General features: G+C 40.1%; 1 protein-coding gene and 1 non-coding gene across 2 annotated transcripts in view; both read right to left on the bottom strand.

Annotated features, from left to right (window-relative positions):
- LOC126204421 (uncharacterized) overlaps positions 1-14,953 on the bottom strand; it is a 270,652-nt gene that overhangs the window by 59,150 nt on the left and 196,549 nt on the right. The window lies entirely within an intron of this gene.
- On the bottom strand, positions 7,299-7,373 carry Trnat-ugu (transfer RNA threonine (anticodon UGU)). The gene has a single exon. It is a non-coding gene; the product is annotated as a tRNA-Thr (tRNA).

The following is a 14,953-nucleotide window of genomic DNA, read 5'->3' as shown; positions in this document are numbered from 1 at the left end:
GCTGTGGATAAGTGCCATCATGTAAATTGAAAAATATGAATGTGGTTCTAAAAGACAGCACTAAACATTCTATAAGATTTTTTTCATTTCCATTGATTTAAATAATTGGTTCTTTCAATTCATTCAGTACATAATTTCATTCTTAATGAGTTAAATAATTTGGACTAACAGTTTTTCATTTAGAAGAATTTTTAGTTTTTCATTTTCTTTTTTAGGTATGGATTTGTCTATTCTCATGAATATGGAAGACTTAAAGGAGGCTATGAGTGTATACATGATTGCAACCATTCGAATTTGGCAAATATCTGGTCTCCTTGATGATTACGTTTGGTGTTGTGAGTGCAGTGAACAATTAGCCTGTGTGTCTGCTCATCATACTCATGATTCATTCATATGGATGTGTAGCAAGGATTGGCTATGGCGCTCAATTGGACAAGGAACATGGTTTTAGAAACTGAAGCTGGCGTTGAGGGATATTATAAAAATTACATACTGCTGGTGTTCGAGGTGTCTTGTGTGGCTATGTGCGCAAGAATGTTGTGAGAGTGAGTGTTCCATTGTGGACTGGTACCCGTTTTGGGAAAGTTTGTGGGGAATATTTAAAGTATAGGGGGTCTTTGGGGGAGCGGATGTTATAGTCAAAATTGATGAGTCTCATTTTGGCAAAACCAAGTACAACAGGGGGGGACGTGTGGTAGGATTATGGGTTTGGGGGGCTGTAGTTTCAGGTCAAGAGTATGACAATATAGTTTTTAAAGTAGTTCCTAATTGAATTAAGAAAGTTTTGGTGAAATTAATTGAAGATCATGTTGCAGAGGGTTCCATAGTTATTTCCAATGGTTTTTCTTCATGTAGGGATTTGAGGAATAAGGGTTTTCAGCATCTTGTTGTCAATCATAATACTGAATTCAGATCTTCATCAACTGAGGCTCATACCAGTAGTATAGTAGGTTATTGGTCAGCCATAAAATCTGTCATAGGAAGAGGGAAATAACAGATTTCAACACTTCAGAATCATTTAGATGAATATTCATGGAGGCACAGTGTACCCGATACATATTGCCCATTTAAGCATTTCCTTAAACATGTTGGGCAAATTTATTGTCCAAAATTTGTTAGTTCAGATTGGGATTTTTTTTTTTTTTTTGGTTGGGGGGGGGGGGGGGGGGGAACTGATAATTTAAAAGGGTGGGTTGGCCAGATGGTTAAAATATTGATTTGAATTTTTTGGGGTTGATCCATCATTCTTCATTTTCTTAAGTTACATAATTTTCTTCTGTGGATTTTTTTAATTTCATTTTGTCGATGTGAATGTTTGTGTGTGTGTGTGTGTGTGTGTGTGTATGGTTTTTTTGGAATGTTGTGTTTCTTGTATATGTAGGTATCAGATTTTGTTGATGTCTTTCTACATGGGCTATGGCTTTTTGTGGAGGAGCTTGCATGTGCTAAGTTTAGTTTTTCATTTTTTTGTTGCACTGAATTTGTCTACATTGATGTATTTCATTGTTGTATTACGCTGTTTTATGTTACGTATGGTTTCATCAGCTGCAATATGGAATACAAATTTTGCAGCTGTTGCTCTTTTTTCCCTTTCCCAGCACTAGTATCACTACAATTTTTTCGAGTCTATACTAGCACTGCTAAAGGCAAAAAGACTGACAACAGGTAAAATTTGTATCCCATACTTCAGTTGACGTATAGAGGTCAACTGAAGTGTGGGATACTGGTGCTAGTTAGACAAAAAAAGTGATGTATGTAACACTGATGTAATTTACCTATATAGATCAACTGAAGAGCAGGATAGAAATGTTATGTAAGGCACTATCTTTTGCCTTTGGTAGCACTGGTATCCTATTCTTCAGTTGACATACATAGGTCAATTGAAGTACAAAATGTGCATGTTATAAATGTTGTTATTTCCCTTTCGCTAGTACTAGCATTCTGTTCTTCAGTTGACCTATATAGCTCAACTAAAGAATGAGATACAAATTTCACTACTGTTGGTTTTCTTGTCATTGTTAGCAAGACTATGATAACTTTCAGTTGATACGATTAATATCGAAGGCAAAAAAAGAAAAGGTCAACTGAAGTACGGGATTCAAATTTCATGTGTGTCATCTTCTTGTGCATTTTCATAGCTGATGTGAGATACAGGTTACAAGTGACAATTTCCTCATTTTTGTTAGCAGTAGTATCCTATTCTTCAGTTGATCTATGTAGATCAACTGAAGTATTGGTTACAAATATCGTGTATGTAGATCCTTCTGCCTTGCTATCTACTAGGAACAGACTATTAGTGGTAGTGGAGGTGAAGTGCCTGTAAAATTTGTATCCCATACTTCAGTTGACCTATATAGTTCAACTGAAGAATAGGATACTAAGGCTAATGAAAACGAAGAAATCAACATACGTTAAATTTGTATTTCGTACTGCAGTTAATAACCTATACAGCTTGACTGAAGTTTGAGATGTAACTCATATATATGTCAAGTGAGGTATTCTATGCTACTGCTAGTTCTATCCCTTATTTTCCTTTATTTTTTATAGAAGTACTGCATCTCAAAATAGTGATATCCTCAACATTATGGTTAAAGTGTTACTGGCTGTGATATATGTCTACCATCTGGTTTCTCTCCTGCATTCCTTTGTTTATGAACATTCCTCTAAGCTGTTAAACCTGTGTAACAAATGATATCTGGCAAATGATGATATCATTGGTCAAAGCCAGTAGGTTGTATCCTGTTCTTTAGTAGTCCCAAATATTGTTAGATCAAATACAGAAACTGTTTGAGTCATTTTATGGCTTAGAAAGTACAGATAGGAAATGCGATTATCCGAGGAAGCTGATAATGGAAATTCCAAGACAAAGAATCTGTAGCGAACTGGGAGATGGTACTAAGTTGAGGAGTACTAGCACATAAGAGTATACAATTATTCTTGAAAATTAAGTAATAAAGGTATGGAAAACTATGTTTTTTCATACATTTGGTATTACTGATCAGTGGGTCAAGACAATTTTAGGAAAAATTAGACCAGAAGGTGTACTGCATGAGAGGAAATGTGGCAAGCACAATAATCATCAATGAACATCACATGACATTACACAAGTTACTAGAAATCATATAGATTCATATGATAAAGTAGAATCACATAACACTAGAAAGGATAGTTCACACTTCCCTGAATAGTACTCTCAGTGTCCAAAAGATGTACAGAATGTACATTCAGAACTGCCAAGAGGAGGGGAAGGAACATTCAGCAGCTTGGATGTATGAAATTTTTACCAACATGGAATACAATCTTAGGTTTTCAAACCTAAAAACGATACATGTGATGAATGTGAGGACTACAAAGATGCTGAACCGCAAAATAAGACTCCTTTAGAGGAAAAAAATATAAAGACAAAAGACATTGTAAAGGGACACCCCCCCCCTAACATTACCTTTATTCAACAGATGTTATCAACACCAAAAAATTTTCTACCTTTTAAACAGGATCTCCGTTGTTTAACTAAAAGAATTTTACAAGATTTTTTTACACAACACATTCTATTTCAGGCTAAAATGTATAAAAATAAATCCTTTTATTTTCTTTGTCACAATCGATATGTACTAGCTCTACATGTACAGTAAAAGTTACTCTTCTTTTAGAAACATCTGAAGTTACAAAATATCTGGCACACTTAAAATTCCTATTATTAATTACACAATCTGATGCTACTATGCTACTTATTAAATTTATTTCTGGATTCAATTATAAAATAATGATATGACTTGGTGAAGATTCTTCTTTTGTCAATAAAGTTTGTAAACTCTTTCGAATATTGTCGGTACTGCAGTATGGGTTAGTAGCAGGTATGCCTCTGATGTGGCTGGGCATGTTTTTATGTCTGGCAATAACAATGTAATTTTTGATAGTGAAGTGCAAATTTTAAAGACAATGTGAGATAGAAAAATGTGGAAAATAAAAATCAAGACAAAAACAGGCAATTCTTCAGTAGTTATCAAGTCATTTGGAACCTACACTTTCAGAAATTTCAGCCTCAAGAATCAACTCCTAGACATGAAGAACTGGAGCCAACTGTGAGAAAGGAAGATAAGTAAAAAGTTTATTGTAAATCTTACTCCTCTCAAGGCTTATTAAAAGATTTCATTTTGAAGTGAGTGACAATCAACAAGTAATGATTTGAGGGAGGGTAAGTTTACAACATCAGAAAAATAAAGATGTGGCTCGAGCAGAAAAATATTTTGACAAGTTGGGTGTCCAAACTGACTGTACATTTCTGTGTGACTGTTTTGGTTTGCAGCAGGTACTCAGCAGTCCACACTGTGAAGCATCCTTGCTTATTAAAAAAAGAAAGCTAAGCATCTACAATCTGACTGTCTTCAAAATGAGAATATGGAAGAAAATGTGCTTCGTGTGGTATGAGGTAATTTGACATTGTGGAAGCATAGACTTAGCTAGCTGTGTCAACAAATTTCTAAAGAAGCAATGTGAGATTAGCTACAAAAATGTTTCTTTCTTTTCTGACAATTGCAGTGCTCAGAAACAATACAGAGTATTACTTTTCATGTATTTATATGATCTGAGTAGTTTCTTGAGAAGGGGCACACCCAGAATGAAGGAGACAGCATTCAGAGTGTTACTGAGAGAGATGGAAAAAAAAGGTATTAACATTTATGTACCACAGTAGTGGTACACTCTAGCAGCCACAGCCAAGCAAAATGGAATGGAAAAATGTATGATGTAGATGAGATTTTACAGAAGGATTTCTTTGATTTCAAAGGGGCTTTCACAACAGTCCAAAACTGGACTAAAGCTGAAAATGAAGAAAGTGTAAGATGCTCTGTATCAGAGTAATAATGATGAGGAAGGAAGGACTGGGGATGACAGCGTTTAAATATGAATATGACTCAGAATACAATACAATTGATTTAATGCACAAGTTTTGAGGTTGCAGGCCAAGTGTAGACAGTGCTGTAGGAAACTTGCTGTAAATTTCAGAAGAAAAATTTTGTGATATGATGCTCCTCTGTTCAAATAATATTATTCCAACAATTTACCATGAATTATACCACAATATGAAGCACAGGTAAGCTCATAATATTGAAGAAGAAGATGAATGAAGTGTTAAACTATTCTAATTGCAGCATTAATTTTAACATACAGTCTTCATTTTTTCCCCTGGAACTATTTTTTGTTGTTGTGTTGTGTTTACATTTTACCATTTTCATATGCTAGAAAGCTTTGGAAATAAGAAATGTCACAGAAACATTGCCATTGTTAACAGAATATATGAAATAAAGATATTCACATTTGTAGCCACATGCTGATGCACAATTTCAGCAAAAAATGATTGTAAGTGATATTAATGTTAGACATCAATACTTTTATCACTAATCCCACCTCTAAAATAATTTCTGGAACGTTTTTTGCTATAAAGTACATAATAAAAATGGAACAACAGTACATTTTAAGTGGCATTTGCAAGTGTATATTTCCATGTTGATTTCTGGGAAATATTGGAATTTTGAATTCACCATACTGTAAGTTATGATAGTATTGCTCTGAGCCAATGACATCTGCTTTTGTGGATGTATGAACTACATGTTCAGGTGCCTACACAGCAGGGGTAGCCGAGGCTTGTTCTTCATGGCTGCTCACCCCATGACAGTCTATGTGGGATTCAGGCTAGCTTCCTCTTCTGTTCACAATCCCCCTCTGGTGTCAACATCAACATATTGTTGTTTGTTTTCAATTATACCAGTTGCACACTCTTCATTGACCGTCTCAATATTTTTCTTCATAAATTTTAAGTGTCATATAGGGGCTAATCTGATATACTGTTGGATGAACACATCCTTTTTCTTTTCTTTCTTTTGTTAAATTGTTATCTTCTATTCCCTTCATTCATTTCTCCTGTCATAATGCTGAGTTAACACATTTCCTACATATATCTTTTTCATCTTGTGCTGTTTGGCTAGCATATTTATTTAACCTATCTCCTTCTATGCTGCTGAATTAGCACCTCTCTATCACATTTCTGTATGCTAAAGATGCTAGACCCACATCATAGCAAGAAAGTATGTGTGCACCTTGAGACATAAGAAGGAAAGAGATTAACATGTTGGAACTTTGAGTGAGTCTGTGAGCCATTCTACAGAAAGAGAGACAGATGATAGTTGTACTCTGAGATAAACTCATAATCTGCTACATAGAGCTTGTTGCACAATGTGATCTGCATTAGGAAAATACAAAAATGTATGTATAAAGTGAAATCTGAAGTTATCTCTATATATAACAGGAAATGTACTGTCTGACTGATTCATTATTTCCCAGTCCGCACTCTTAATGATAGAAGTTTGGATTTTGGAGTTGATCTTTTACTGTAGACTGTTTATGAAGGGATTCTTCAAAAGTATACTCCAAAGGGCGTGAAATAGGGGATACAGATTTATATTAAAATATTTAATTATGAAAGATTTTTAAAGGTAAGTATAAAAATTAGAATTTGGCTTCATGGCTAGAAAAAAATATAAATCCATAAACAAAATAAAATGAAAAAGCTTCAGTGCTCATGGAAATCCAACCTGTAAGGGGCTACAATGGGAAACAAAAGTTATGATGGAAATATTTAATTACAAAAGCGTTTTTGAAACAATCTCTGAAAATTCATATCTGACTCCTCAGTTGGAAACAAAAAGAGTTGGATGTTTCAGTGTTATTGGAAATTTAATCCCTAAGGGGATGAAATAGGAGATGAAAATTTTCATGAAAATATTTCAAATGATGACTAACTGACAACCTCAGCTGCTGACAGGTGTTGTTGTTATACCTCGATGTGGACAGCTGAAAATGTGTGCCCCGACCGGGACTCGAACCCGGGATCTCCTGCTTACATGGCAGACGCTCTATCCATCTGAGCCACTGAGGACACAGATGAATAGCGCGACTGCAGGGACATATCCCTTGCACGCTTCCCGTGAGACTCACATTCCCAACTGTCCACAATTCTACATATGTATTGTACCTTATAGACATTTGCCCATCCACTCATTACTCGCGCACGCGTTGGCGATTCCCGTAAGAGTTTGGGCAACCTGTGCGCATTCGCACAGACAAAGGTCAATGGCTGGGTAGCCTTTAACTATATATACAAAGACAGTAACTTGTTCTCGAAAGAACAGTTATTGTTGATGACCGTGCAGCTTTTCCCTGAAATAAATGATGACTAACTGACAACCTCAACTGCTGACAGGTGTTGTTGTTATACCTCGATGTGGACAGCTGAAAATGTGTGTCCCGACCGGGACTCGAACCCGGGATCTCCTGCTTACATGGCAGACGCTCTATCCATCTGAGCCACCGAGGACACAGATGAATAGCGCGACTGCAGGGACTTATCCCTTGCACGCTTCCCGTGAGACTCACATTCCCAACTGCCCACAATTCTACATATGTACTGTACCTTATAGACATTTGCCCATCCACTCATTACTCGCGCACGCGTTGGCGATTCCCGTAAGAGTTTGGGCAACCTGTGCGCATTCGCACAGACAAAGTCAATGGCTGGGTAGCCTTTAACTATATATACAAAGACAGTAACTTGTTCTCGAAAGAACAGTTATTGTTGATGACCGTGCAGCTTTTCCCTGAAATAAATGATGACTAACTGACAACCTCAGCTGCTGAAAGGTGTTGTTGTTATACCTCGATGTGGACAGCTGAAAATGTGTGCCCCGACCGGGACTCGAACCCGGGATCTCCTGCTTACATGGCAGACGCTCTATCCATCTGAGCCACCGAGGACACAGATGAATAGCGTGACTGCAGGGACTTATCCCTTGCACGCTTCCCGTGAGACTCACATTCCCAACTGTCCACAATTCTACATATGTATTGTACCTTATAGACATTTGCCCATCCACTCATTGCTCGCGCACGCGTTGGCAATTCCCGTAAGAGTTTGGGCAACCTGTGCGCATTCGCACAGACAAAGGTCAATGGCTGGGTAGCCTTTAACTATATATACAAAGACAGTAACTTGTTCTCGAAAGAACAGTTATTGTTGATGACCGTGCAGCTTTTCCCTGAAATAAATGATGACTAACTGACAACCTCAGCTGCTGACAGGTGTTGTTGTTATACCTCGATGTGGACAGCTGAAAATGTGTGCCCCGACCGGGACACGAACCCGGGATCTCCTGCTTACATGGCAGACGCTCTATCCATCTGAGCCACCGAGGACACAGATGAATAGCGCGACTGCAGGGACTTATCCCTTGCACGCTTCCCGTGAGACTCACATTCCCAACTGTCCACAATTCTACATATGTATTGTACCTTATAGACATTTGCCCATCCACTCATTACTCGCGCACGCGTTTGCGATTCCCGTAAGAGTTTGAGCAACCTGTGCGCATTCGCACAGACAAAGGTCAATGGCTGGGTAGCCTTTAACTATATATACAAAGACAGTAACTTGTTCTCGAAAGAACAGTTATTGTTAATGACCATGCTGCTTTTCCCTGAAATAAATGATGACTAACTGACAACCTCAGCTGCTGACAGGTGTTGTTGTTACACCTCGATGAGGACAGCTGAAAATGTGTGCCCCGACCGGGACTCGAACCCGGGATCTCCTGCTTACATGGCAGACGCTCTATCCATCTGAGCCACCGAGGACACAGATGAATAGCGCGACTGCAGGGACTTATCCCTTGCACGCTTCCCGTGAGACTCACATTCCCAACTGTCCACAATTCTACATATGTATTGTACCTTCTAGACATTTGCCCATCCACTCATTACTCGCGAACGCGTTGGCGATTCCCGTAAGAGTAATGAGTGGATGGGCAAATGTCTAGAAGGTACAATACATATGTAGAATTGTGGACAGTTGGGAATGTGAGTCTCACGGGAAGCGTGCAAGGGATAAGTCCCTGCAGTCGCGCTATTCATCTGTGTCCTCGGTGGCTCAGATGGATAGAGCGTCTGCCATGTAAGCAGGAGATCCCGGGTTCGAGTCCCGGTCGGGGCACACATTTTCAGCTGTCCACATCGAGGTATAACAACAACACCTGTCAGCAGCTGAGGTTGTCAGTTAGTCATCATTTATTTCAGGGGAAAGCTGCACGGTCATCAACAATAACTGTTCTTTCGAGAACAAGTTACTGTCTTTGTATATATAGTTAAAGGCTACCCAGCCATTGACCTTTGTCTGTGCGAATGCGCACAGGTTGCCCAAACTCTTACGGGAATCGCCAACGCGTGTGCGAGTAATGAGTGGATGGGCAAATGTCTATAAGGTACAATACATATCTAGAATTGTGGACAGTTGGGAATGTGAGTCTCACGGGAAGCGTGCAAGGTATAAGTCCCTGTAGTCGCGCTATTCATCTGTGTCCTCGGTGGCTCAGATGGATAGAGCGTCTGCCATGTAAGCAGGAGATCCCGGGTTCGAGTCCCGGTCGGGGCACACATTTTCAGCTGTCCACATCGAGGTATAACAACAACACCTTTCAGCAGCTGAGGTTGTCGGTTAGTCATCATTTATTTCAGGGAAAAGCTGCACGGTCATCAACAATAACTGTTCTTTCGAGAACAAGTTACTGTCTTTGTATATATAGTTAAAGGCTACCCAGCCATTGACCTTTGTCTGTGCGAATGCGCACAGGTTGCCCAAACTCTTACGCGAATCGCCAACGCGTGCGCCAGTAATGAGTGGATGGGCAAATGTCTATAAGGTACAATACATATGTAGAATTGTGGACAGTTGGGAATGTGAGTCTCACGGGAAGCGTGCAAGGGATAAGTCCCTGCAGTCGCGCTATTCATCTGTGTCCTCGGTGGCTCAGATGGATAGAGCGTCTGCCATGTAAGCAGGAGATCCCGGGTTCGAGTCCCGGTCGGGGCACACATTTTCAGCTGTCCACATCGAGGTATAACAACAACACCTGTCAGCAGCTGAGGTTGTCAGTTAGTCATCATTTATTTCAGGGAAAAGCTGCACGGTCATCAACAATAACTGTTCTTTCGAGAACAAGTTACTGTCTTTGTATATATAGTTAAAGGCTACCCAGCCATTGACCTTTGTCTGTGCGAATGCGCACAGGTTGCCCAAACTCTTACGGGAATCGCCAACGCATGCGTGAGTAATGAGTGGATGGGCAAATGTCTATAAGGTACAATACATATGTAGAATTGTGGACAGTTGGGAAGGTGAGTCTCACGGGAATCGTGCAAGGGATAAGTCCCTGCAGTCGCGCTATTCATCTGTGTCCTCGGTGGCTCAGATGGATAGAGCGTCTGCCATGTAAGGAGGAGATCCTGGGTTCGAGTCCCGGTCGGGGCACACATTTTTCAGCTGTCCACATCGAGGTATAACAACAACACCTGTCAGCAGCTGAGGTTGTCAGTTAGTCATCATTTATTTCAGGGAAAAGCTGCACGGTCATCAACAATAACTGTTCTTTCGAGAACAAGTTACTGTCTTTGTATATATAGTTAACGGCTACCCAGCCATTGACCTTTGTCTGTGCGAATGCGCACAGGTTGCCCAAACTCTTACGGGAATCGCCAACGCGTGCGCGAGTAATGAGTGGATGGGCAAATGTCTATAAGGTACAATACATATGTAGAATTGTGGACAGTTGGGAATGTGAGTCTCACGGGAAGCGTGCAAGGGATAAGTCCCTGCATTCGCGCTATTCATCTGTGTCCTCGGTGGCTCAGATGGATAGAGCGTCTGCCATGTAAGCAGGAGATCCCGGGTACGAGTCCCGGTCGGGGCACACATTTTCAGCTGTCCACACCGAGGTATAACAACAACACCTGTCAGCAGCTGAGGTTGTCAGTTAGTCATCATTTATTTCAGGGAAAAGCTGCACGGTCATCAACAATAACTGTTCTTTCGAGAACAAGTTACTGTCTTTGTATATATAGTTAAAGGCTACCCAGCCATTGACCTTTGTCTGTGCGAATGCGCACAGGTTGCCCAAACTCTTACGGGAATCGCCAACGCATGCGTGAGTAATGAGTGGATGGGCAAATGTCTATAAGGTACAATACATATGTAGAATTGTGGACAGTTGGGAAGGTGAGTCTCACGGGAATCGTGCAAGGGATAAGTCCCTGCAGTCGCGCTATTCATCTGTGTCCTCGGTGGCTCAGATGGATAGAGCGTCTGCCATGTAAGGAGGAGATCCTGGGTTCGAGTCCCGGTCGGGGCACACATTTTCAGCTGTCCACATCGAGGTATAACAACAACACCTGTCAGCAGCTGAGGTTGTCAGTTAGTCATCATTTATTTCAGGGAAAAGCTGCACGGTCATCAACAATAACTGTTCTTTCGAGAACAAGTAACTGTCTTTGTATATATAGTTAACGGCTACCCAGCCATTGACCTTTGTCTGTGCGAATGCGCACAGGTTGCCCAAACTCTTACGGGAATCGCCAACGCGTGCGCGAGTAATGAGTGGATGGGCAAATGTCTATAAGGTACAATACATATGTAGAATTGTGGACAGTTGGGAATGTGAGTCTCACGGGAAGCGTGCAAGGGATAAGTCCCTGCATTCGCGCTATTCATCTGTGTCCTCGGTGGCTCAGATGGATAGAGCGTCTGCCATGTAAGCAGGAGATCCCGGGTACGAGTCCCGGTCGGGGCACACATTTTCAGCTGTCCACACCGAGGTATAACAACAACACCTGTCAGCAGCTGAGGTTGTCAGTTAGTCATCATTTATTTCAGGGAAAAGCTGCACGGTCATCAACAATAACTGTTCTTTCGAGAACAAGTAACTGTCTTTGTATATATAGTTAACGGCTACCCAGCCATTGACCTTTGTCTGTGCGAATGCGCACAGGTTGCCCAAACTCTTACGGGAATCGCCAACGCGTGCGCGAGTAATGAGTGGATGGGCAAATGTCTATAAGGTACAATACATATGTAGAATTGTGGACAGTTGGGAATGTGAGTCTCACGGGAAGCGTGCAAGGGATAAGTCCCTGCATTCGCGCTATTCATCTGTGTCCTCGGTGGCTCAGATGGATAGAGCGTCTGCCATGTAAGCAGGAGATCCCGGGTACGAGTCCCGGTCGGGGCACACATTTTCAGCTGTCCACACCGAGGTATAACAACAACACCTGTCAGCAGCTGAGGTTGTCAGTTAGTCATCATTTATTTCAGGGAAAAGCTGCACGGTCATCAACAATAACTGTTCTTTCGAGAACAAGTTACTGTCTTTGTATATATAGTTAAAGGCTACCCAGCCATTGACCTTTGTCTGTGCGAATGCGCACAGGTTGCCCAAACCCTTACAGGAATCGCCAACGCGTGCGCGAGTAATGAGTGGATGGGCAAATGTCTAGAAGGTACAATACATATGTAGAATTGTGGACAGTTGAGAATGTGAGTCTCACGGGAAGCGTGCAAGGGATAAGTCCCTGCAGTCGCGCTATTCATCTGTGTCCTCGGTGGCTCAGATGGATAGAGCGTCTGCCATGTAAGCAGGAGATCCCGGGTTCGAGTCCCGGTCGGGGCACACATTTTCAGCTGTCCACATCGAGGTATAACAACAACACCTGTCAGCAGCTGAGGTTGTCAGTTAGTCATCATTTATTTCAGGGAAAAGCTGCACGGTCATCAACAATAACTGTTCTTTCGAGAACAAGTTACTGTCTTTGTAAATATTTCAAATGTTAAAACATTTTTGAAGCAAAATCTATGAAAATTGGTGATTGACATCCAAAGAAATGTGTTTTAGGAGAGAAAGTTTCTATGAAAATATAACCACAAAACTTAAAAGGCAAGATTAACAAAATCTGTGACGCCAACCATCAGAATCGCTTTTTGGTCAGAAGACATTCAGAATATACTATTCTTAATTGGTGCGAAAAGTTTAGATGATGTTGTAAATTGTGACCAACATAAAAATTTTGTTAAAGAATAACAAAACAAAAATATGTGCACACCATACAGTCTATGTGAGTGAAGCAGTGGAAGCTAAGCTGGTTTTAGCATATAACTGAGTTCATCATTCACACAGATATAATTTTTGGATGGATTGGAGTAAGCAGCTGGTATAAAAATTTCATATTACAAACTGTAATATTTAAACTCACAACATTACATTCTATGTACATTTTCCACCTTAAAATAATTTGTTTTTACTTATTTGTTTTTATCTTCTTGTCAGATGACTTTTTGTACCATACTTATAGCAGTTACTTGATTTGTTTGTCCCTGTTAGACTGTCAAGCACTTTATGGCCACAAACCATGAAGAACTGAGTTTCATGGGGAAGTGTTTCAGTTCAGCAACTGCTTAGTTGCAGTGTTTATGCGCTTCAGTTATGTTGAAAGTGGTGCAATCAATCATTGCAACAGAACTATTACTAGTGAAAGTCTGTAGCTGTTTTCTTATGTTTACTGTGATTAAGTCAAATAAGTATTTCTGAAGATGAGTTACTAGGAGTCAGTAAGTTTTGAAATATTGACACCAGCAGGACTGGTGTGTGTAAAATCTAAAACCAAGATAATGATAGCAGCAAATGTTCACAAGATAGAAGACTTGTAAGTTTTTGTCTTAGTAATTAAGACAGATTAATCTGCATAATTTGACATTCTTTGGATAAAGATATTTTTTTGGGATATTATAAGCACAAAATGGGAAGAAAAGTTTTGAATTTCATAGTATTGTAAGATGAGGGCATAAACTCAGACAACCATGACTCTGTTATTCTTGCACATTGTATTTACTATGCTCTGAACACGTGTCCCTCTGTGATGCAGCTATTATTGTTTTGTTTCACAAAAAATGAACTTAAATCAATTTTTAATATATTTTGAATTAACTTAGCAGATTCCACAAGAATTACAATCACATCAGATATCTGATATAGGCCTTGTTCAAAATTAGATGTTATTGCATGCCTGTTCCCATTGAAATCATACTATAATTGTGTGAATCTTTTTGTTGTGGCTATCGCAACTCAGATACTCCACTATATGGTGAGTAGCAACTCTCCTTCTCTAATATTGTAATCATGCATAGTTATTCACATTGTGAGGCTACACTAACATATCCACATCCATGGTTTATTATTCCTCCAACATAAAGCTTATTTTAAGATGCCATTTCTCTAAAGATGCAGGCTAGTATTATCTTGATGGAATATATAACCAGAAAATAAATATCAACAATATGTAAATGATAGATTCCTACTCATGTCATAGAAGACTGGTTGAAGGAAGACAGGCACACTCAAAAAGGACTGCTAGATATTATTAGCTACTGGACTAATTCCTTTGTCAGATGTAGAAACACACACACACACACACACACACACACACACACACACACACACACACAGACACACACAGACACACACACACACACACACACACACACAGATATATATAAAAACAAAGATGATGTGACTTACCGAACGAAAGTGCTGGCAGGTCGATAGACACACAAACACACACACAAAATTCAAGCTTTCGCAACAAACTGTTGCCTCATCAGGAAAGAGGGGAAGGAGAGGAAAGACGAAAGGATGTGGATTTTAAGGGAGAGGGTAAGGAGTCATTCCAATCCCGGGAGCGGAAAGACTTACCTTAGGGGGAAAAAAGGACGGGTATACACTCACACACACACACAGGATATCATGCATTACCATATAGATAGCTTCCACTACCAACAAACAACAATTTTACTTGATTGCAAGTAGTCTTTCTTTTTTATTCGCATGAATGGACACAGGCAGACAGTGTTCATTGGTAATGAGGATCACCCTGTGGCTAAACATGCCTTGGTGCATGGCCAGCACATCTTGGCACAGTGCTACACCATCTGGGTACCTTTTCTACTACAAAACCTTTCACCTGACTCCATCAACCTCCTGACCCCACCAACACCCCGCACCCCTACCTTCTACCTTCTTCCTAA

Source organism: Schistocerca nitens, chromosome 9, assembly GCF_023898315.1.
Source record: "Schistocerca nitens isolate TAMUIC-IGC-003100 chromosome 9, iqSchNite1.1, whole genome shotgun sequence".
Classification (NCBI taxonomy): domain Eukaryota; kingdom Metazoa; phylum Arthropoda; class Insecta; order Orthoptera; family Acrididae; genus Schistocerca; species Schistocerca nitens.
The sequence above is the reverse complement of the archived record's forward strand: the minus strand, read 5'-3'. Positions and strand labels throughout refer to the sequence as shown.